The sequence below is a fragment of the Triticum urartu genome, chromosome 5A (assembly GCF_056163025.1).
Source record: "Triticum urartu cultivar PI428250 chromosome 5A, HENAU_Tu73, whole genome shotgun sequence".
Lineage (NCBI taxonomy): Eukaryota > Viridiplantae > Streptophyta > Magnoliopsida > Poales > Poaceae > Triticum > Triticum urartu.
In genome coordinates, this window is record NC_141877.1 from 360,680,084 (window position 1) to 360,705,597 (window position 25,514).

General features: G+C 43.2%; 2 pseudogenes; both read left to right on the plus strand.

The window, feature by feature from the left end:
• The first annotated feature begins 18,197 nt into the window (after positions 1-18,197).
• The window catches only part of LOC125509043 (uncharacterized), a 32,475-nt pseudogene continuing 25,158 nt past the window's right edge, over positions 18,198-25,514 (plus strand).
• Positions 23,832-25,039, plus strand: LOC147971391 (serine/threonine-protein phosphatase 7 long form homolog; annotated as a pseudogene).

A 25,514-nucleotide genomic window follows, 5' to 3' on the forward strand; every position in this document is an offset into this window, starting at 1 on the left:
GGGACCCAGACAAGACACACAAGAGAGAAAAGATCTCTCCATGAAGGGGAAGAGCTCTAAGGGTGAGAAGCGGAAGTGTACGTGTTGATTCCACCCAAGCAATACCACAGCGGACCCCCTCTTGATAGTACGGTGCCCTCTACGCAACTAGACCACCGAAAGAGAAACGAAAGAGCTACACTGTCTTGAATGACACTCCAAGGGGAAGAAATCGTCTCGTGCCAAGGATGAATCTCTGAAACGCTCAAAGCACACGATTAGTCCGCAAACACGTTGTCATCAATCACCAAAACCACATCGAGAGAGAGATGCCTCGACATGTGACATATCAGAATCAATAACAGGTGTAGGTGTCACAAATTTACTCATAACAGAAGGTGAGTCAAGTGCAGAGCTAGATGGCAGCTCCTTACCTTCCCTCATAGTTGAGGGGAAAATCGTGGTTCTTTCATCTTTCAAGATTCTCATAGTGATCAACAGATATAAACCCCAAGTGACTCAAAGAATAGAGCCATGCTCCCCAGCAACGGCACCAGAAAATAGTCTTGATAACCCACAAGTATAAGGGATCGCAACAGTTTTCGAGGGTAGAGTATTCAACCCAAATTTATTGATTCGACACAAGGGGAGCCAAAGAATATTCTCAAGTATTAGCAGTTGAGTTGTCAATTCAACCACACCTGTAAGACTTAATATCTGCAGCAAAGTATTTAGTAGCAAAGTAGTATGAAAGTAACGGTAACGGTGGCAAAAGTAATAGTAGTAGTTTTTGTAGCAACCGTAACAGTGGCAACAGAAAAGTAACTAATCAAAGATCAATATGTGAAAAGCTCGTAGGCAATGGATCAATGATGGATAATTATGTCGGATGCGATTCCTCATGCAACAGTTATAACATAGGGTGACACAGAACTAGCTCCAGTTCATCAATTTAATGTAGGCATCTATTCCGAATATAGTGATACGTGCTTATGCCAACGAACTTGCATGACATCTTTTGTCCTACCCTCCCGTGGTAGCGGGGTCCTATTGGAAACTAATGGATATTAAGGCGTCCTTTTAATAGAGTACCGAACCAAAGCATTAACACTTAGTGAATACATGAACTCCTCAAACTACAGTCATCATCGGGAGTGGTCCCGATTTTTGTCACTTCGGGGTTGCCGGATCATAACAGATAGTAGGTGACTATTGACTTGCAAGATAGGATCAAGAACTCACATATATTCATGAAAATATAATATGTTCATATCTGAAATCATGGCACTCGGGCCCTAGTGGCAAGCATTAAGCATAGAAAAGTCATAGCAAAATTAATCTTAGAACATAATGGATACTCGGGATCAAACCCTAACAAAAGTAACTCAATTACATGGTAAATATCATCCAACCCATCACCGTCCAGCAAGCCTACGATGAGATTACTCATGCACGGCGATGAGCGTCATGAAATTAGTGATGGAGGATGGTTGATGATGACGATGGGGACGGATTCCCCTTTCCAGAGCCCCGAACGGACTCCAGATCAGCCCTCCTGAGGAAGATTAGGGCTTGGTGGTGGCTCCGTATCGTAAAACACAATGAATCCTTCTCTCTGATTTTTTTCTCCCCGAAAGTGAATACATGGAGTTGGGTTTGAGGTCGGTGGAGTCCCAGGGGGCCCATGAGGTAGGGGGCGCGCCCTGCGCCCTCGTGGACAGGGTGTGGGCCCCCTGATGCTGATTCGTTCGCCAATATTTTTTATTAATTCCAAAATGTGTCTCCATGGATTTTTAGGTCATTCCGAGAAATTTTATTTCTGCACAAAAATAACACCATGGCAGTTCTGCTGAAAACAAGGGCAAATGTGTTTGGAAAAGTATATAAGTTGGAGACGTATCAATGGCCATCATCATCTTGTGCCTTTGATCTCCGTCTCAAAAGCACCGTCATGATCTCCATCGTCACCGGCTTGACACCTTGATCTTCATCGTAGCGTCGGTGTCGTCTCGCCAACTATTGCTTCTACGACTATCGCTACCGCTTAGTGATAAAGTAAAGCAATTAGATAGCGATTGCATTTCATACAATAATGCGACAACCATAAGGCTCCTGCCAGTTGCTGATAACTTTTACAAAACATGATCATCTTATACAACAATTTATATATCATCACGTCTTGACCATATCACATCACAACATGCCCTGCAAAAACAAGTTAGACGTCATCTACTTTGTTGTCGCAAGTTTTACATGGCTGCTACGGGCTTCTAGCAAGAACCGTTCTTACCTACACATCAAAACCACAATGATTTTTTGTCAAGTGTGTTGTTTTAACCTTCAACAAGGACCGGCCGTAGTCAAACTCGATTCAACTAAAGTTGGAGAAACAGACACCCGCCAGCCACCTATGTGCAAAGCACGTCGGTAGAACCGGTCTCATATATCACATGATCATCTCATACAATAACGTATATCACATCATGACTTGACCATATCACATCACAACATACCCTGCAAAGACAAGTTAGACGTCCTCTACTTTGTTGTTGCTGTTGGGGAACATAGCATGCAATTTTGAAAAATTTCCTACGATCACGCAAGATCTATCTAGGAGATGCATAGCAATGAGATGGGGAGAGTGTGTCCACGTACCCTCATAGACCGAAAGCGGAAGCGTTAGGTTAATGTGGTTGATGTAGTCGAACATCTTCAATATCCAACCGATACATCTATCTAGGCTTGATGAAGTCCCTCGAACTCTTGATCCAGTAGAGGGTCGAGGGAGAGTTCTGTCAGCACGAGGGCGTGGTGACGAAGATGGTGATGTGATTCGCGCAGGGCTTCGACTAAGCACTACGACGATATGACCGAAGGAGTAAATTGTGGAGGGGGCCACTGCACATGGCTAAGAAACAACTATTGTGCCTTTGGGGTGCCCCCCGCCCCCGTATATAAAGGAGAGGGGGGGAGGTGGCCGGCCTAGGAGGGGCGCGCCAAGGGGGGGAGTCCTACTAGGACTCCACTAATAGTAGGATCCGACCCCCCTTCCTTCCAACGGAGAGAGGAAAGGGGAAAGAGAGGAGAGGGAGAAGGAAAAGGGGGGCCTAATACATCTCCAATGTATCTATAATTTTTTATCATTCCATGCTATTATATTATCTGTTTTGGATGTTTAATGGGCTTTAATATACTCTTTTATATTATTTTTGGGACTAACCTATTAACCAAAGGCCCAGTGCAAATTGCTGTTTTTTTGCCTATTTCAGTGTTTCGCAAAAAAGGAATATCAAATGGAATCCAAACAGATAGAAACCTTCGCGAGGATCTTTCTAGGAACAAACGCAATCCAGGAGACTTGGAGTGGAAGTCAGAGACGCAACGAGGCAGCCATGGGGTAGGAGGGCGCGCTCCCCACCCTCGTGGGCCCCTCGTAGATCCACCGACCTACTTCTTTCACCTATATATACTCTTATACCCTGAAAACATCCAGGAGAGTCACGAAACCACTTTTCCACCGCCGCAACCTTGTGTACCCGTGAGATCCCTTCTTGGGGCCTTTTCCGGTGATCTGCCGGAGGGGGATTCGATCACGGTGGGCTTCTACATCAACACCATAGCCTCTCTGATGATGCATGAGTAGTTTACCACAGACCTTCGGGTCCATAGTTATTAGCTAGATGGCTTTCTCTCTCTCTCTCTCTCTCTTTGGTTCTCAATACAAAGTTCTCCTCGATGTTCTTGGAGATCTATTCGATGTAATACTTTTTGCGGTGTGTTTGCCGAGATCCGATGAATTGTGGGTTTATGATCAAGATTATCTATGAACAATATTTGATTCTTCTTTGAATTCTTATATGCATGATTTGATATCTTTGCAAGTCTCTTCGAATTATCGGTTTAGTTTGGCCTACTAGATTGATCTTTCTTGCAATGGGAGAAGTGCTTAGCTTTGGGTTCAATCTTGCGGTGCTCGATCCCAGTGAAAGAAAGGGAACCGACACGTATTGTATTGTTGCCATCAAGGATAAAATTATGGGGTTTATATCATATTGCTTGAGTTTATCCCTCTACATCATGTCATCTTGCCTAATGCGTTACTCTGTTCTTATGAACTTAATACTCTAGATGCATGCTAGATAGTGGCCAATGTGTGGAGTAATAGTAGTAGATGCAGAATCATTTCAGTCTACTTGACAAGAACGTGATGCCTATGTTCATGATCATGCCTAGATATTCTCATAACTATGCACTTTTCTATCAATTGCTCGGCAGTAATTTGTTCTCCCACCGTAATATATGATATCTTGAGAGAAGCCACTAGTGAAACCTATGGCCCCCCGAGTCTACTTTACATCATATAAGTTTCCGATCTATAATTCTAGTTTACTATTTATTTTGTAATCTTTACTTTTCAATCTATACAAAAAAAATACCAAAAATATTTATCTTATTATCTTTATCAGATCTCACTTTTGCAAGTGGCCGTGAAGGGATTGACAACCCCTTTATCGCGTTGGTTGCAAGGTTCTTCATTGTTTGTGGAGGTACTAGTTGATTTGCGTGTAGTCTCCTAATGGATTGATACCTTGGTTCTAAAAAACTGAGGCAAATACTTACGCTACTTTGCTACATCACCCTTTCCTCTTCAAGGGAAAACCAACGCATGCTCAAGAGGTAGCAAGAAGGATTTCTGGCACCGTTGCCGGGGAGATCTACGCTCTAGTCAAGACATACCAAGTACCCATCAGAAAATCTTATCCCTCTGTAGCGACCCAACCTCAAACGGTCAAGCCTCTGTGTATCCGTGCCATCCCTGGATCGGTATGCTTGCACACAGTACATCAATGTATATATCAAAGTGCAACCACATGTATAAATAACGTAAAACTGATATATACCTCATAAATCTCAACGGAAACAATCAAACAGGTGTGGAGTCCCATCAACGCCAACGGCAAGTTGAGTGTAGACCGTAACCCTACAATGTAACTCTTACTCGTTGTAGCAAATTCCTGCAACATAAGAAATTGCAGCCCTGTAGTCAGTACATTGAATGTACTGGCAAGTCACATCATAAGAATAATGAACCTATTTGTACATGCAATTTGGCTGGTGGAAAGCTCTGGTTTAGTTTTTGCATAAAGCTAGTTTTTCCCCAGAATAAAAGATATTATTCTACCACTACTGTATAGCATAGGATGAGTTAGTAAACCCAACTCAATCCATTCCCAAAGTTTCATTTAAAACCCAATTGTTTAATTAATAGTGATGAGATCTCCCAGCATTTCCACTACTAGATGCTCAAGTTGTCCATAACCGGGGACACAACTAATCGATTAGGTTTTAACACTCTGTAGAGGTTTGCGCACTTTTCCCCACAAGACTCGATCGCCTCCCTTGAAATTCTTGCACTGCCTGGTGTTTGAGAATAGGATGACCGAGACATAGTCTTTCGAAAGTATTTTCCCATTAACCCACGGATAGGCCGGTACACCTACTCATTCTACATCTTCTAGCCCATCCCGGAAGGGGTCACACTAACTACTCAACTAATCCAGAGCCCATATTGGCTTGTGGCTGCACACATAAGCATCTAGAAATGAGAATACGATTGATCCCTTTGAGCCTGGGCGGCCGACCACTAGTGGTGCACCACCATGGATTAACCATGCATGCCCCCACTGTACTTCGCCACCATTCAAACCAAATACCGCCCAGCTAGTTCATTTACAAGTCTTGGTCCTGCTTACTACTTTGTCACTCATGTCTCACCATGTTCGCTTCCCAAACCACGTCTAAATTTGCGAGTCAGAAATAAACTTACACGGTGGTGACAAGGATGTATAGATCAGACCTACCTCAAATGAACTACTAGGTAACGGCATAGCCATCTGGCAACAATAAATCCTACCATGCAATCCTACCACAAAAGGACTAAGTGCATAATATAAACACAGGTAATTGGAAGAATGGTCAAATGTGAACTTGCCTGGTAATAGTTGATGAAGATTATATTGCTCTCAGAAATTTACTTAATAGAACTATTCGTCACTCTCCGATGAAAATCTATAAAGTCAAACATTGCACTCACATAAGCAATCATTTCAGATAACCAAGAAGAACATGCAAAGCAAAAAGTCTTGGAAAAACCAAATGAACATTCAACACACTTAACTAGCATGGAAATATCCTAAGTGCAAAACAACATGTGACATAGGTTGCAAAGATGTGATGTGTACTAAAGTGCATACATGGCATAATAGTAAAACTACCAAAGACTGACCATTTTTGTGTGGAAAACGTGTGACAATGGTCCAACCGGTAGGGTTTGGCTACGGTGACATGGTGCAAAAAGAATCACATCAATCGGAGCTACGGTTTAGGAGATAAGGCCAATTGAAGTTTGAATTCAAACCTGAATAAATTGAAATTTGAAATTGGCCAAAAAATTTCAAAGCTGGTTCTCTGGATAAAGCTATTTGAGATGAACATTTTGCCGCTGGTTTCGTCGAATTTGGAGTTACGGTTAAAAAGATACAACCATTCGAAGTTTAGGGGCTAAACTGAAAACTCACGAACTTGACTGTGAAATTTTTATTCGCGACCAGGTCCCTGGCCACGTGGCGGCTTCCGGGTGGCTGAGCAGTATTCGCTGCTTAGGCTAAACGGCGAACGGCCACTAAATAAGCAAAACAGAGGCAACAGCTAACTACAAGAAAACCCGACTTCGGTTTAAATAAAAACCGTTCGGTTTAACTACAGCCAAGGTTAACCGGTCTAATACTAACAACACAAAAAAATGTAACAAACGAGGCGGGCAAGCAGCTCGGCTTACAGTGAGCGACGATGATGAACAGGGGGCGGCAGCGTTGGTGTCAGGCGGCGGACGGGCGGTGGCGGCGGTGCTCCTCGGCGGCGGGGGAGATGACGGACGGGGCGTGCGCGAGGTGGGCGGTCCGGTGGTGGAGGCGGCTCGCGTCAGGGACGTCAGGGTCGTGCTGTGCGGGGACGGCGGCTCCGTGCTTCGGCGAGGACGCAGGTCGTCGGGGCAGGGTCTTCGGCAGGGCCTAGGGCAAATAAAAATGTCAACTAAATGCGTCTCGAGTAGGGCAGTAGGTTGACGGAAGAAGGCGGAGCCGAGGTCATTTACGAGGATCAAAGAGGACCGGCGAGGTAGCTCCGGTGGGCGAGATCCAAATGACGAAGGCAGCGGCTGTGAGCGACGTGGGATGATGCGAAGTGGCAGAATGGAGAGAGGGGGCGAGGAGCTTTTATAGGCGCGGGGAGGGGTGCTCGGGGCTGGGGATATGTGTTATCCGAGCGCAAGGCGGGCGGCTGTTGCGGGCGGTGAGCTCGCAAGCTCTATTTGAGCAAAGAGAGCGGGAGGTTGGGGTGACCTGGGGCGGGCCCCATCTGGCAGCGGGCGCTGCGTGCGAGCGAGGGGAGGGCAACGGGCGTGCGAGGCGGTGGCCTCCGGGCATTGGGAGCAGGCCGCGATGCTGGCGCGGCTTGCTGTGGCCGTGGGCCGGCTCTGGGACGCTGGCCTCCTGGCGCTTGTCTGGCTGGCTGGGCCGGTGGCCTGGCCGGCCAGAGTTTTTTTAATAAAAGGTTTTTCTCTTTTTTTAACAGTGAGAAAAACAAAGAAATTGAGTAATAATAAAAAAACTATATAAGCATATTATATACCAAAATGCTCCGAAAAATAGCAGCAATAAGATGAACTATTTTTCAAGTTCAACTAAATTCCATAAAAATTCCTAAAAGTCAAAGAGCGCTACTGTTGCATTTAAAATCAATAAAAATCATTTTTAAAATAGCAAAATGATTTCAAATTTATTTTCTCCTAATTTTGTATTGAAGGGAATCATTTTACCTTATCTCCGTTTATTTATTTTTAGGAGAAAAATAATTTGAATATAAAACTAAATTACTCCCAAGAGGATTTGAATTTGGAATTTCAAACAACTTCGAATGGAAAAAGAGTTTCAAATAACTTCAAAGTGACTTCCAATTTATTTCTTTGAAACTTCTAGCTCTCTTTCTTCAAATATGAAGAAGTCATTTTATCTTCCCTCATGAACTCATTGAGTTGCTTAAAGTTTCTAAATTTGAAATATTTCAAATGGAATTCAAATCATTTTCGAACCCCTTTTCATTTCTTTAAATGGAAGAAGTCATATTATCTTCACTCTAGGGTTTTGTAATGAAATGAATTTGAACTCAGGGAGATCAAAATGGAAGATGAAAAGTTTTGGGGAAGTCCTTTTATTCCCTCTCATTCAACTCTCAAAAAGTTTTCAATTTCCAATCATTTTCACACAATCAATCACACAACAATCAAACAAACAATCATAATAATTTATTTAATATGACATTCCAAAATTTAGAATTTTGGGATGTGACACCCTCGCATTACATTATTTGCCATTCGCCTCTCGTTTTCCTCTCCCCCACTTCACCTTTGCCGTTTTATTCGTCCTTTTTCCGTTCGCTTCTTTCCGCTTGCCTCTTGTGTTTTTGGGTGTTAGTGTGCCCGTTTTGCTTTAATGGCTCCACCAAAAAGCATTGATCCTCACCTTAGAAGGTTGGAAGAAATTGAAAAGAATGTTAGAAGCTTTATGTCTTTGCAATTTGAGCATAATAATTTCTTCATAAACGAGCTCAAAGAACGGAAAAGTTTTATGGAGTACATGAATAAAGAGCTCGATGATATGTCTAAGGAATTTTATGGTTTGAAATCTCAATTTTCTCATCTTGAAAACTCAATAGCCCAAATTTCGGATAAACCAACCACCTTGGTTAATAAGATGGCCGCTAAACCAGAAGATCTAGAGAATAACAATGATGAAGATCTAAAAGTGATTGATGTGTCCCCTATTAAATCTTTGTTTTCCAATATGAATCTTGATAAAGATGGGACTGGAGATGAGTCAAATTTAGTTAAAAGGCGTCCCAATGATTCAGAGTTTTTAGATCTTGATGCAAAAATTGTAAAAGTGGGATTGAAGAGGTCGAAATTTTACATAGCAATGAACCCACTATTTTGGATTTCAAGGAATTTAATTATGATAATTGCTCTTTGATAGATTGTATTTCCTTGTTGCAATCCGTGTTAAATTCTCCTCATGCTTATGATCAAAACAAAGCTTTTACTAGGCATATCGTTGATGCTTTAATGCAATTTTATGAAGAAAAACTTGAATTAGAAGTTTCTATCCCTAGAAAACGTTATTATGAGTGGGAACATACTATTAAAATTAAGATTAAAGATCATTAATGTTATGCCTTATGTGATTTGGGTGCTAGTGTTTCCACGATTCCAAAAACTTTGTGCGATGTGTTAGGTTTCCGTGAATTTGATGATTGTTCTTTAAATTTGCACCTTGCGGATTCCACCATTAAGAAACCTATGGTAAGGATTAATTATGTTCTTATTGTGGCAAATAGGAATTATGTGCCCGTAGATTTCATCGTTCTTGATATAGATTGCAATCCTACATGTCCTATTATTCTTGGTAGACCTTTCCTTAGAACGATTGGTGCAATTATTGACATGAAAGAAGGAAATATTAGATTCCAATTTCCATTAAGGAAAGGCATGGAACACTTTCCTAGGAAGAAAATTAAATTGACTTTTGAATCTATTATCAGAGCCACTTATGGATTGCACACCAAAGATGACAATACCTAGATCTATTCTTGTTTTTATGCCTAGCTAGGGGCGTTAAACGATAGCGCTTGTTGGGAGGCAACCCAATTTTTTTTTTGTTCCTTGCTTTTTTTACTATTTAGTAATAGATAATTCATCTAGCCTCTGTTTAGATGTGGTTTTATGTTTAATTAGTGTTTGTACCAAGTAAAGCCTTTAGGATCTTGTTGGGTGATTGTTGTTTGATCTTGCTGAAAAAAACAGAAAGTATGAGCTCACGAGAATAATTTTCATTTTTTTACAGGAGAGCGATAAAGTACCAATTCCAACTACAGTAGAACAATATACAAATTATTTAGGTCTCCCTAATTTTTCAGAATTTTTGGAGTTCTAGAAGTATACGTTTAATACAAATTACTACAGACTGTTCTGTTTTCTGAGAGATTCTGTTTTTCGTGTGTTGTTTGCTTATTTTGATGAATCTATGGCTAGTATCGGGGGGTATGAACCATAGAGAAGTTGGAATACAGTAGGTTTAACACCAATATAAATAAAGAATGAGTTCATTACAGTGCCTTAAAGTGGTGGTTTGTTTTCTTACACTAACGGAGCTCGTGAGATTTTTTGTTGAGTTTTGTGTTGTGAAGTTTTCAAGTTTTTGGGTAAAGATTTGATGGATTTGGAACAAGGAGTGGCAAGAGCCTAAGATTGGGGATGCCCAAGGCACCCCAAGGTAAAATTAAAGGACAACCAAAAGCCTAATCTTGGGGATGCCCTGGAAGGCATCCCCTCTTTCATCTGCGTCTATCGGTAACTTTACTTGAGGCTATATTTTTATTCACCACATGATATGTGTTTTGCTTGGAGTGTCTTGTATGATTTGAGTCTTTGCTTTTTAGTTTACCACAATCATCCTTGCTGTACATACCTTTTGGAGAGATACACATGAATCGGAATTTATTAGAATACTCTATGTGCTTCACTTATATCTTTTGAGCTAGATAATTTTTCTCTAGTGCTTCACTTATAACGTTTTAGAGCACTGTGGTGGCTTTATTTTATAGAAATTATTGATCTCTCATGCTTCACATATATTATTCTGAGAGTCTTTTAGAACAGCACGGTAATTTGCTTTGGCTATAAAATTAGTCTTAATATGATAGGCATCCATGATTGGTATAATAAAAACTTTCATATAGAGTGCATTAAATACTATGAGAAGTTTGATACTTGATAGTTGTTTTGAGATATAAAGATGGTAATATTAGAGTCGTGCTAGTTGAGTAATTGTGGAATCGAGAAATACTTGTGTTGAAGTTTTCAAGTCCCGTATCATGCACGTATGGTAAACGTTGTGTGAAAAATTTGAAGCATGAGGTGTTCTTTGATTGCTTTCCTTATGAGTGGCAGTCGGGGACGAGCGATGGTCTTTTCCTACCAATCTATCCCCCTAGGAGCATGCACATAGTGCTTGGTTTTGATGACTTGTAGATTTTTGCAATAAGTATGTGAGTTCTTTATGACCAATGTTGAGTCCATGGATTATACGCACTCTCACCCTTCCATCATTGCTAGCCTCTTTGGTACAGTGCATTGCCCTTTCTCACCTCGAGAATTGGTGCAAACTTCGCCGGTGCATCCAAACCCCGTGATATGATACACTTTATCACACATAAGCCTCCTTATACATTCCTCAAAACAGCCACCATACCTACCTATTATGGCATATCCATAGCCATTCCGAGATATATTGCCATGCAACTTTCCACCGTCCCGTTTATTATGACGCGCTCCATCATTGTCATATTGCTTTGCATGATCATGAAGTTGACATCGTATTTGTGGCAAAGCCACCTTCGTAATTCTTTCATACATGTCACTCTTGATTCATTGTACATCCCGGTACACCGCCGTAGACATTCACATAGAGTCATATTTTGTTCTAAGTATCGAGTTGTAAGTAAATAAAAGTGTGATGGTTTTCATTATTAGAGCATTGTCCCATGTGAGGAAAGGATGATGGAGACTATGATTCCCCCACAAGTCGGGATGAGATTTGGGACGAAAAATAAAAAATAAATAAATAAGAGGCCAAAGAAGCCAAAAAAAAGAGGCCATAAAAAAGAGAAAAAAGGCCCAAATAAAAAATGAGAGAAAAAGATAGAAGGGGCAATGTTACTATCCTTTTTCCACACTTGTGCTTCAAAGTAGAACCATTATCTTCATGATAGAGAGTCTCTTATTTTGTCACCTTCATATACTAGTGGGAATTTTTCATTATAGAACTTGGCTTGTATATTCCAATGATGGGCTTCCTCAAAATGCCCTAGGTATTCGTGAGCAAGCAAGTTGGATGCACATCCACTTAGTTTCTTTTGTTGAGCTTTCATACATTTATAGCTCTAGTGCATCCGTTTCATGGCAATCCCTACTACTTGCATTGACATCAATTGATGGGCATCTCCATAGCCCGTTGATTAGCCGCGTCAATGTGAGACTTTCTCCTTTTTCATCTTCTAACACCACCTCCATCATCATATTCTATTCCACCCATAGTGCTATGTCCAAGGCGCGCGCTCATATATTGCGTGAAAGTTGAAAGAGTTTAAAAAGGCTAAGTATGAAACAATTGCTTGGCTTGTCATCGGGATTGTGCATGATGGGAGCATTTTGTGTGACGAAAATGAAGCATGACCAAACTATATGATTTTGTAGGGATAAGCTTTATTTGGCTATGTTATTTTGATAAGACATAATTGCTTGGTTAGCATGCTTGAAGTATTATTATATTTATGTCAATATTAAACGTTTGTCTAGAATCTTTTGGATCTAAACATTCATGCCGCACTAAAATAATTACATTGAAAATTATGTTAGGTAGCATTCCACATCAAAAATTCTGTTTTTATCATTTACCTACTCGAGGACGAGCAGGAATTACGCTTGGGGATGCTTATATGTCTTCAACGTATCTATAATTTTTTATTGTTCCATGCTATTATATTATCTGTTTTGGATGTTTAATGGGCTTTAATATACTCTTTTATATTATTTTTGGGACTAACCTATTAACCGAAGGCCCAGTGCAAATTGCTGTTTTTTTGCCTATTTCAGTGTTTCGCGGAAAAGGAATATCAAACGGAATGAAACCTTCGCGAGGATCTTTCTTGGAACAAAGGCAATCCAGGAGACTTGGAGTGGAAGTCATAGACGCGACGAGGCGGCCACGAGGCAGGAGGGCGCACCCAGGGGGTAGGCGCGTCCTCCACCCTTGTGGGCCCCTCGTAGCTCCACCGACCTACTTCTTTCGCCTATATATACTCTTATACCCTAAAAACATCCAGGAGAGCCACGAAACCACTTTTCCACCCCCGCAACCTTCTGTACCTGCGAGATCCCTTCTTGGGGCCTTTTCCGGCGATATGCCGAAGGGGGATTCGATCACAGAGGGCTTCTACATCAACATCGTAGCCTCACCGATGATGTGTGAGTAGTTTACCACAGACCTTCGGGTCCATAGTTATTAGCTAGATGGCTTTTTCTCTCTCTTTGGTTCTCAATACAAAGTTCTTCTCGATGTTCTTGGAGATCTATTTGATGTGATACTTTTTGCGATGTCTTTGCCGAGATCCGATGAATTGTGGGTTTATGATCAAAACTATATATGAACAATATTTGATTCTTCTCTGAATTCTTATATGCATGATTTGATATCTTTGCAAGTCTCTTCGAATTATCGGTTTAGTTTGGCCTACTAGATTGATCTTTCTTGCAATGGGAGAAGTGCTTAGTTTTGGGTTCAATCTTGCGGTGCTCAATCCTAGTGACAGAAAGGGAACCGACACATATTGTATTGTTGCCATCGAGGATAAAAAGATGGGGTTTATATCATATTGCTTGAGTTTATCCCTCTACATCATGTCATCTTGCCTAATCTGTTACTCTGTTCTTGTGAACTTAATACTCTAGATGCATGCTGGATAGCGGTCGATGTGTGGAGTAATATTAGTAGATGCAGAATTGTTTCGGTCTACTTGGCACGGATGTGATGCCTATGTTCATGATCATGCCTAGATATTCTCATAACTATGCCCTTTTCTATCAATTGCTCGGTAGTAATTTGTTCACCCACCGTAATATATGCTATCTTGAGAGAAGCCACTAGTGAAACCTATGGCCCCGGGGTCTACTTTACATCATATAAGTTTCCGATCTATAATTCTAGCTTACTAACTTTCCCGGGGGGTTCCGGTAACCTCCCGGTACTCCGAAAAATTGTCGAACCTCTTCGGAACCATTCCGGTTTTCGTATATAACCTTCCAATATATGAATCTTTACCTCTCGACCATTTCGAGACTCCTCATCATGTCCGTGATCTCATCCGGGACTCCGAACAAATTTTGTTCACCAAAACACATAACTCATAATACAATCGTCATCGAACGTTAAGCATGCGGACCCTACGGGTTCGAGAACTATGCAGACATGATCAAGACACATCTCCGGTCAATAACCAATTGCGGAACCTGGATGCTCATATTGGTTCCTACATATTCTACAAAGATCTTTATCGGTCAAACCGCATAACAACATACGTCATTCCCTTTGTCATCGGTATGTTACTTGCCCGACATTCGATCGTCGGTATCATCATACCTAGTTCAATCTCGTTGTCAGCAAGTCGCTTTATCGTTCTACAATGCATCATCCCGCAACTAACTCATTAGTTACATTGCTTGCAAGGCTTATAGTGTTGTGCATTACCGAGAGGGGCCAGAGATACCTCTCCGATACTTGGAGTGACAAATCCTAATCTCGATCTATGCCAACTCAACAAACACCTTCGGAGACACCTGTAGAGCATATTTATAATCACCTAGTTACGTTGTGACGTTTGATAGCACATAAGGTGTTCCTCCGGTATTAGGGAGTTGCATAATCGCATAGTCTAAGGAATATGTATAAGTCATGAAGAAAGCAATAGCAATAAAACTAAACGATCATTATGCTAAGGTAACAGATGGGTCTTGTCCATCACATCATTCTCTAATGATTTGATCCCGTTCATCAAATGACAACACATGTCTATGGTCAGGAAACTTAACCATCTTTGATTATCGAGCTAGTCAAGTAGAGGCATACTAGGGACACTTTGTTTTGTCTATGTATTCACACATGTACTAAGTTTTCGGTTAATACAATTCTAGCATGAGTAATAAACATTTATCATGATATGAAGAAATATAAATAACAACTTTATTATTGCCTCTAGGGCATATTTCCTTTAGTTGCAAGTTTTACGTGGTTGGTATGTGTTTCTAGTAAGAACCGTTCTTACCTACGGCAAAAACCACAATGGTGTTTCGTCAAGTTTGCTATTTTAACCTTCTTCAAGGACCGGCCGTAGTCAAATTCTATTCAACTAAAGTAGGAGAAACAGACACCCGCCAACCACCTTTATGCAAAACTAGTTACATGTCAGTCGGTGGAACCGGTCTCATGTGCGTCGACATGTAAGGTTGTTCGGGCCGCTTCATCCCACAATACCGCCGAATCAAAATAAGACGTTGGTGGTAAGCAGTATGACTATCACCACCCACAACTCTTTGCGTTCTACTCATGCATATCATGTACGCATAGACCTGGCTCATGATGCCACTGCTGGGAAACGTTGCATCGAAAACAAAAAAATCCCACGCACACACAAGATCTATCCTTGGAGATGCATAGAAACGAGAGGGGAGAGTGTGTCTACGTACCCTCATAGACCGTAAGCGGAAGCATTTAACAACGCGGTTGATGTAGTCGTACTCTTCGCGATCCGATCACGATCCAACCGTTTAGTGCCGAACAGACGACACCTCCGAGTTTAGCACACGTGCGGCTCGACGAGGTCTCCTCCTTCTTGATCCAGCAAGTGAGAGAAGATAAGTAGATGGGATCACAACCAACACAGCGGCGTGGTGGTGATGGTGGTGGTGGAGTACCGACAATGCTTAGCTAAGCGTTGCCAGGACGAGGCGGTGGAACTATGGAGTAACGGGAGATAGAGGGGCGCCAAGGGCTTAGTGTGTCCTCTTGGGGCGCCCCCTCCCCTCTATATATAGGTGGAGGGGCGTGGGAAATTGCCCCTCCAAGCCCTAGGGTGCAGCTAAGGGGGAGAGGACTTGAACTCCAAATCCAATCCTATTCCTACTAGGACTCCTTCATTTTTTGCCTTCCCTAGCCACATGGGCTTTGAGGACTTGGTGCACCTAGACCAACAAGGCCAGGGCACCTCCCCGTAGCCCATGCTAGCCCTTGGGTCGTGGCGGACCCAATAGTGGACTTCCGGACCCCTCCGGAATCCTCAGAACCTTCTAGAAGCTTCCTGGTACAATACCGAAAAACTGCACTTTTTTCCGGAACCCAACATATGACTTCCCATATATAAGTATTTACCTCTTGACCATTCTGACACTCCTCGTAACGTAGGGGATCTCATCCGGGACTCCGAACAACATTTGGTTACCACTCATCAAATATCCCAATACTACTCTAGCGTCAGCGAACATTAAGCGTGCGACCCTGCGGGTTCGGGAATTATGTAGTCATGACCGAAACACCTCTCCGGTTAATAACCAATAACAGGACCTGGATGCCCATATTGATTCCTACATATTCCATGAAGATCTTTTATCGGTTGAGCCTTTATGACAACATACATAATTCCCTTTGTCTGCTGGTGTGTTACTTGCCCGATATTCGATCATCGGTATCTCTATACCTAGTTCAATCTCGTTACCGGCAAGTCTCTTTACTCATTTTGTAATACATCATCTTGCAACTAACGCCTTATTCACTTTGTTTGCAAGCTTCTTGTGATGTGTATTACTGAGAGGGCCCAGAGATACCTCTCCAATACACGGAGTGACAAATTCCAATCTCGATTCACGCAAACTCAACAGACACCTTCGGAGATACCTGTAGAGCATCTTTATGATCACCCAGTTACGTTTTGACGTCTGATAGCACATAAAGTATTCCTCCGTTATCCGGGAGTTGCATGATCTCATGGTCGAAAGAACATGTATTTGACATTAAGAAAGTAGTAGTAATAAACTGAACGATCATATGCTAAGCTAACGGATGGGTCTTGTCCATCACATCATTCTCCTAATGATGTGATCCCGTTATCAAATAACTCATGTCTATTGTTAGGAAACCTTAACCATCTTTGATCAACGAGCTAGTCTAGTAGAGGCTCACTAGGGACACGGTATTTGTTTATGTATTCACACATGTATTGAGGTTTCCGGTCAATACAATTCTAGCATGAACAATAAACCTTTACCATGAATAAGGAAATATAAAATAACAAATTTATTATTGCCTCTAGGGCATATTTCCTTCATGTCCTAGGCGTGGGTGACTTGGTATGACCTCTCATATTTTTTATTGCCATGCCATGTTCATGTTTGTTTACATCTTGTGTCCTTCGCTATTACATTTGTGTCCTCCTCTTTGATTGTGTAGGCATTCCAATCTTTGGAAGCCTTCAAGGCCCGCCATAAGAACAAGCTTTTCAGACTTACACATTGTTGGTCGCTCATCAAAGATTGTCCCAAGTTCAAAGACCAATATGCCGCTCTTAAGAAGAAAGGAGGGAAGGCGGCCATGGCTGACAATGGAGATTTGCTCAAGAGGCCGAGGGGCAAGACCAACTCGAAGGCCTATGAGAAGCGTGATGCGTCATCCATCGCCTTGCAAGCAACTTTGCACGACATGATGACTCAAAAGGAAGTGAGGGAGGAGAGGAGGAGCAAATGAAGATATACTTGGAGATCCAAACAAAGATGCTTGACATGGAGGAGGCCGCCAAGAGGAGGAAGCTCGACATTGAGGAGGCCGCCCAATCGAAGAAGCTCGCGATCGAGGCCACCAATGCTGATACCAAGGCAAGAGAGGTGGCGCTAGCTATCATGAGCGTTGACAACACCAACATGTCCCCGAAGAGAAAGATTTGGTTTGCGAATAGGCAAAAGGAGACTTTCGAGCAAGACGACCTGAACTAGGGAGGCCTCGGCCGTGGACTATGGTCGGTCATTTTGAAGGTTGGCTTTGTTACCGGCGTGAAAAACTTGTTCATATAGAAGGCTGGCTAGTGTGTTGGCCGATGGCTTTGTTGCCGGCGAGAAAACTTGTTTATTTTAAAGGCTGCCTAGTGTGTTGGCCGCTGACTTTGTTGGCAGCGTGAAATTTGGGACTTGATCATTATGTAGGTTGGCATATGTTTGCCTGCCGATGAGATGCAGTCATGCTCTAGCAAAATATCGGACACTGCCCCATTACCCTATCGAAACGGACAAAATTCGAACAAAACAGATGTCCATTTAGGTTGTCTGTTAGATGCGGCAGAAAACATGAACATGCATCGGGTGCTTGGACCTATCTGGACGTTTGCGGCATGGCGATTGGGGATGCCCTTCTACACAAACCAAACATTCCGGGTAGTCTTCTGTTCCATCCTGCCAAAGCTAGTCCGCCAGTCCGGTCCCTGTCCCGAACCCTCATGCAACTGCAGCGATGACGCGGAAGAACAAAGGGAAGAAGACCAGAACCAAAAAAGCGCCACCTTCCTCCACCTCGCTTCCTCCCCCGCCGCCGGTGGAGCTACCGAGGCGGCGGCCTCCATCGATGTCCTCGCCGAGTTTCACATCTCCAACATTCTCTGCCGTCTCTCCCTACCGACCTCCTCCGTGTCGCCCTGGCATGCCAGCGCTGACGCCGCCTGGCTGCCCGCTGCCTTCCTCGGACCCTCCTCTCCTCGGCTACTTCCATCACCCAACCCACCCCCTCCCCCGTTCCCCGGCCGGGATACCAAGCTGGAGGACACCCCCGCCGTGTTCGTTCCCCTCGATGCCGCCTCCCCGCGCCTTACCCTCGACTTCGCTCCGGACGCCTTCCGCTTCCTCCTCTTCGACTCGCTCCAAGGCCTCCTGCTTTTCGAGTCATCCGACGAGATACAGAAGGACAAGGGAGCCATGCCCTACTTCCTCGTCCTCGACCCGGCCACTCGCCGCCGCACGGTCCTCCCGCCCCTGTGCCGTGACACGGTGCCCGATGACCGCCGCTGGCACAGATCAAGGTACTACATCGGCTCTATGCTGCTCTCCCACGCTCACCCGAGCAAGCTCTGCTTCGAGGCTGTCTGCTGACTTTTTTTGTCCAAAAGGACCATCTGACCAGATGAATTGACAAAAAGGACTACCTATGGATCAATTAGACAAAAAAACCTCAGCGATGGTGGCAGGCGCGGCAACCGACATGTAACGCCTGCTGCCACGGTAGGAGGCGGCGGGCCCTGCTGCCAGGCCGCGAGGCGGCCAGCAGCCAAGAACGTGTTTTCGTGGTCGGCCAGAACGTGTGGGCCACGCCGCCACTGGGCGAGGCGTCCGCCACTGTTGCTGCCGCACCCAGGCCGACAGCGAGTGCTCCACGCTGGCCGAGAGCGCGGGCCATGCCGCCACTCCACAAGGCGGCGACCCTGTTGCCGATGCATGCGCGACAACTTTGTTGTGGCAAACGGCATTGATTCCCACGCGGAAGACACTGATTTCCATAGACGGGAATCTGATGCTGTGCGGTGATTCATATGCCCCGGGAATCACTCACTCTGTTGGCTTTTGCTTTAGCGGACACGACCGCATCAGTCACTCAGCACTGCTTTTGCTTCAGAGCACGCGACGGCACTGCAGGAATTAACTCACTCGGTGCGGGAATCCGAGGCTGCAGTAGGATGGGTTTTAACCTGATCTGCCGACACTACAGGGATCCTCTTCTTTTTATATGCCATGCTTCTGCTCCGTGCGCAAGCATACTCTTTGTGACCTCGTTCCTCTCATTTGATCTCTAAGTACAGAGAGAAAGAAAAGCTCAGTAGACACTTTCACTTGTGATTTAGGGCGATTTAGATTTGGATTTTGCAGCTGGTGAAGTTGAAGAAAAGTTAGATTAAGGTAAGATGTATCCATTTTTGTTGGTTTTGTTCCCATGCATGATGTTTTTGTTCTGTTTGATTAGTTCCTAAGTGTGTATTCTATGTTGTTTTAGGCATTATTTCAGCACTTGGAGGAGTCATTTGGAGTTTCTGGAGTAGGATTTGCTGTTCAAAGTGAAGTACGAAGGGGGAGATCATGTAGGAGCTTTGCAATACATGGATTTTTTTGCATGCACGGTGGTAATTAGTTAGTCATTTAGCTCGTCATTAGCTATGCGATGTTAGTGCTTAGAGGTTAGGAAAAATTTCAGACGACAGATACAACATTTATACTATATTTTGAGAAGAGTAGGTTGAAGATGTTGTATCAATGTTAGCTGCGTCCATTAGTATTGACATGCAAGAAGCTCTTAATACGGTAATTAAGAAAAAATTGCACTGTAATTGTTCATTGCATGTGGTATGTTATTTCATGTGGTACATTTATTAATAAGTCTATGGTTAGGAAACCGTAGGTCTACTTTGTTATGTCGCAATAATCTAAATTTTATATGTTAAGATTTGGTGCTAATGTACTTAATGATGTATGTAATTAGGTAAAATAATTCATCTTAGTAGCAAACAAGGAGGAGATGACGTGATTGAAGAAATTGTGTTTTCATCTTCGCTGTCCCTTTTGAGGTGATGACCACATCATGCAAGTGCTATTTTCATACTTTTGATACCAGAAAGAAAAATCTCTGTGTAATATTGATGTTCATGTGATAATAGTTGACTCCGTTCATATAGTGCTGGTGGCGGATATTTATTCAAACTATTTGGACGCTTAATTGCATTCGCAAGCACATCCATATTGGAGCTAAGGTAAGAAATGACGCCGTAATTTTGTTAATATTTTTTATATTGATGTACTGTTGTGAATAATGTGCATGCCGCTGCAAATATTATTATTTGTAAATAAATGATTGTTATCGTATGATATGAAAAACATTATATAAAGCCGGAAGAAATTAAATGTTTTATTCATATGATATTAAAATGTTATTATCGTACTATTATGTTTAGTGGTTGTTTGCATAGCGAGTAATTACCCTCGGTTTTGTCATAACCTGTTGTAAGAAAATTTTGTAGAAACCCAGTTTTTTACTAATAGTCATTTTTCCAAAAGCTCAGTTTTTGCATGTTACGAGAACCAGTTTAGGATATTTTTGGGTAGTTAGAGAAAAGCAAACAGAGTTTTAGTTTGTTACGCTCATAGACGAGTTTGAGAAAAAATAGATCTTTAAATACCCGTTAACCAAACAACCCCTTAAAGTCTAAGCAAATGATTCTAAAAATAAACCGAATATTTGTAACGAAAATACGGTTATTATTTTAGTTGTATGATATGTAAATGTTGTCATCGTTACTAAATGTTCAGTTACTAATTATTTGAAATGTCAACATGTATGTTGGTTAGGTACTATGGAAATTTAGTAGTGTACTATGGGAACGTCTTACACAACGGTCCTTTCGGGGTGGATGTGTCCTTCTACGAGTCGACTATAGTTGTACTGAGAGACATGGTCAACGTGGGTTACACAGCAGTTAGAAGGTGCATCTGAGCGGTGTTTGGCCGAGGGATGCAGGAAAAAAATGACAATGGAGGTCTTCGTCGTTGACGGAGGAAATGATGGGACAGTTGCCCGTTGGGGTTTGCGGCCTGTCACAGGTAATCAGTCGTGGGGGTCGTACATGAGGTTTGCAAGCAATCCAAATAACTCAATGTATGGTCAGTTGATGGTGTATGTGGAGTTCAGTTCAATCACTGATGTTGTCGGATGCAGTAGCAGGGGTGGTGAGGTTGAGTTGGCCATCACATCAGCCCCTAGCATCGGCCCATCGGAACCGACGGGCGGCCAACCTGTGTATGACACAGGATATTGGTCTGCGGCCGTTGACATGAGCGAACACGTGGAGGGATTGCCGGAGGCGCTAGATGATGATGATCATTCTTATGCGTCTTCGGAGTCAAGCAAATAAGAAGATGTTCCTCCTCAGAGGGCGGTCGCGGCGGCACTGCAAACTGGGTTTTTATAGGATATGAGCATCACCAATGAATTTCACTCTGTTTCTGGCCTAGGAACGGGGAGCCTGGAGGTTGGGCAAGTTTTCCCAGACAAGAAGTCTGCTTACCAGGCAATGGGTAGCTATGCAATCGGCATCCACCGCCAGCATAGAGTGAAGCAGTCTGATAAAACAGAGTTGAAGGTCATATGCATCCACACTGCGAAAGGTTGCCGCGGAAGAGTTCTTTCTAGACTGAAGCCTGGGGTATGTCAGTCATGGCATATCACAAAAATAGTGGAGCATACCTGTGAGCAAACTAGGACTCTTCCAAATCACTGCAATGTGACAGCAAGATATGTGGCACAGACGATGGAAATGATTGTGCAGGGAAGTCTCAACATTAGTATTAGGGCTCTGCAAAAAGATGCAGAAGATCAAATTGGCTTCCCTGTCAGCTATAGCAAGGCTAGGCGTGCGAAGGAAAATATATTCAAGAAATTGTATGGTACCTATGAGGAGGCATGTTCTTATGCCCCAAAATGCTTCATCGGATAGCAAGTCTAATAGGGAGACTCAAGTTTAGCGGAGAGAACATCCAAACCCAATGAGCCCAGGTGAGCTAATCTTGGACCGCTTATTCTGGGCATTCACCCAGACTATACAAGCCTTCAGGCACCGTCGCCCGGTATTATCAGTTGATGGTACCTTTCTCACTGGAAAGTACAAGGGCACACTATTGGTGGCGATTGCAGCGGATGCAAACAATAAGCTTCTTCCTATTGCATATGCACTGGTCGAGAGCGAGAACAAAGATAGCTGGTTGTGGTTCCTGAGCTGCGTGAAGATGGGTGTCGTGAAAGAGCGTGAAGGTGTTTGCATCATCTCTGATCGCAACACTGGATTATTAAGCGCCCTTGACATAATTAAGGCGTCGAAAGAAGAGTGGGGCTGGCCCGATCTAGAGGGAAGGTGGTGCATGACGAATTTGGCAGCAAACTTTTACTCCAAATTCAAAAACAAGGATTGGTTCAAGTTATTCAAGAGGATGTGCATGCAAAAAACTGGAGCCAAAATGAATGCGATCTGGGCAGGTGTCAATGGTGAGATCGACCGCGCGACCTTGCCGCAGAGAGAAGACCGGAGGGGTCGTAGGATGCCCATAAATTTGAGCCAGTGTATCCGCGAGAATTGCCCTCATTTGGACAAGTGGGCGCAGGCTCACGACATCGGGGCTCGGTAAGGAATAATGACCAGCAACATGTCAGTGGTGTACAATGGTGTTCTTAAGGGGGTGCGAGCACTGCCTATCACAAACGTAATTGAAGAAACTTGGAACCGGACCCTGTCATACTTTGCAAACAGGGTCACAGTCGCCAAAGCACAAGTTGAATTGAACAAGCCATGGTCCGAGAAGATGCAAATACATCTGGACGAGAAAGCAAGGAAGTCCCAAAGTCATGGCTGCAGGAAAGTGGACGCACTTAGGAATAAGTGGGAGGTCAATGTGCGAGCCAAGTATGTTAAGGGTCACCACAGAGGATCAAAAAAATCAAGATGTCACCCTCGGCCCAACGTCCTATGAGTGCACTTGTAACAAGCCCAAGCTTGAGGGCTACCCTTGCAGTCATGTGCTCCGGGCGGCTGCTGATCAAAAAATCAGTGTCGAGCCATACATATCGCCGTACTTCAACATGTACAATCTGTACAACACTTGGAACGGTGAGTTCTGGGCTTGGGGCATTGATATGAACTAAAAAATGTTGTGGCCAGATGGGCTGAAATGAGTTCCGAATACCCACTTGATGAGAACCGCAAAGGGACGATGTCAGTCTAAGCGTCATCGCAATGACATGGAGCATAGCCCGATGGGAGAACCAAGGCGATGCCGCGTTTGCAGGTGTCCTGGACATTCACGCAGAGAATGCCCGTATCGAGCCAACAACACCGCATGATGTTGATATATCTGTACTCGCTATGTCTATTTATATTTCTACTCATTATGTGTACTTATATTAAATTTAAATTGAATCTCTTTGTATTATTGTACTCATGATGTTAACTTCAGATAATTAATGTAAATTGTATCTCTTTGTATTTTTTAAGTTAATTCTGATTTGCATTTGTATTTGTGTCTTCCTCATAATTTATATTTGTATATTTGTGTGCAGGTTATGGCTGAAGTGCCAGTGCTTTTGCAGGGGCCCCATGACGCCGGCCACCGTTGCCACCTATTTTTGAACCCAATTACTAAGCATGATTATCGGCCTTTCAGACTTCGAACCATAAAGAAAACATGGCCAATACACAATTCTTTCCTTGCTCACCTTGACGCTTATGGACAACAAAGTTTTGCTAGGCTCACATCATGCGACGAACAATTACGTTCGGACCCATCCTTTTGACATCCCTCGTTGACCGGTGGAGACCTCAAACCCACACCTTTCACTTTCATTTTGGGGAGCTTGCACCTACACTGAAAGATGTTTCTATGATCACTGCTATACCAATTAGAGGTGAGCCGTTAGTCTCTCCACGAGTGTCTCCATCTTGGCCATTAGATATAGCAGCCCGTATTGGGATGGAGATTCCAGAATCACAACGGTCTGGTGGCCCTCGGGGCATCCCACTCGCCTGGCTTCGTGATAACTTTCATATTTTATCAAGCTTCGCCAATGATGAGACGAGAAAAAGACATCTATTTGTGTATTTGTTGTGGCTCCTCAGGACTCTGTTTCCAAATTCACACGGGGACGTAGTTCTCCCTGGTCTCATCTACATTGCAGAGAATATGGTAGATGAACCTTTACCCGAGCAGCCAAAATACAACTTCGGTTCTGCCATGCTATGTCATACATATAGAGGCTTGTGTGATGCCACGCAAAAAACTTCTTTCACACAAAAAGCTTTGTTACTTTGTGTCGCCTATGAGTTTCTACAGTTGTGGTCCCGGGAATACCTCCTTGTAGGACGGCCTCGTATAGTAAATCCCGTACACCCATACGACTTTAGCGAGGGCAGCAGTGCAACTATGGCCACCAGGTGGACAAAGGCATGGAAATGTTGGTCTCCAGATATTGCGAAAAATTGTTACCCTATGTACCACCAGCAGTTTGAGATACTTGATGAGGCAGAAGTCACATGGAACCCGTGGACTCAGGACCAGATACAAATGGTCTTTGATATTCGACCCATCACAGCAGGCATCTTGAGTGATAGTGCATTCTGGCTGACTAGCTGCAACTTATTGTTCATGTGGTGTGTTGAGCCTTACAACCCAGAGCGTGTAATGAGATAGTTCGGTCTCTATCAAGAGATTCCACCACCTTTTCCAAGACGTATCGATGAGGAAACCCATAATGTGACCTCCCTAAATAGTTAGTGTCTTTTTTAATTTACTAAACTCACACTTTGTTACATAATTTGCAGGCTAACCAATATGGGCAGGGGTTGGAGTTTATACGATTGGAGGGAACACAACATTCAATGGGTACACAAGTGGAAAAATGAAGCGCTAGCACATATAGTGCATCAACTTAGGTACATTTTATTTACATTATTTTATTACCATGACCATGCGACGCGTGAAGATGATTTGCTTTCATCACAACGGTTTATGTAATTATTTAATTTTGCAGACCATATGATGGAAGTACAGATCAAGCGTACAAGCAGTTGTACTGCATCAACACACGTACTAGCCTGGCCAGTCAGCCAGCTACTATACCAACACATCTCACAAAGGAGGAGCGGGCGCAGAGACATATTGAGCTGCATGCAGCTTACTATCATGACCACATGATAATCACTTGTAAATTTTTTAGGTCCATCATTTCATAATCATTTCAACCAAATAA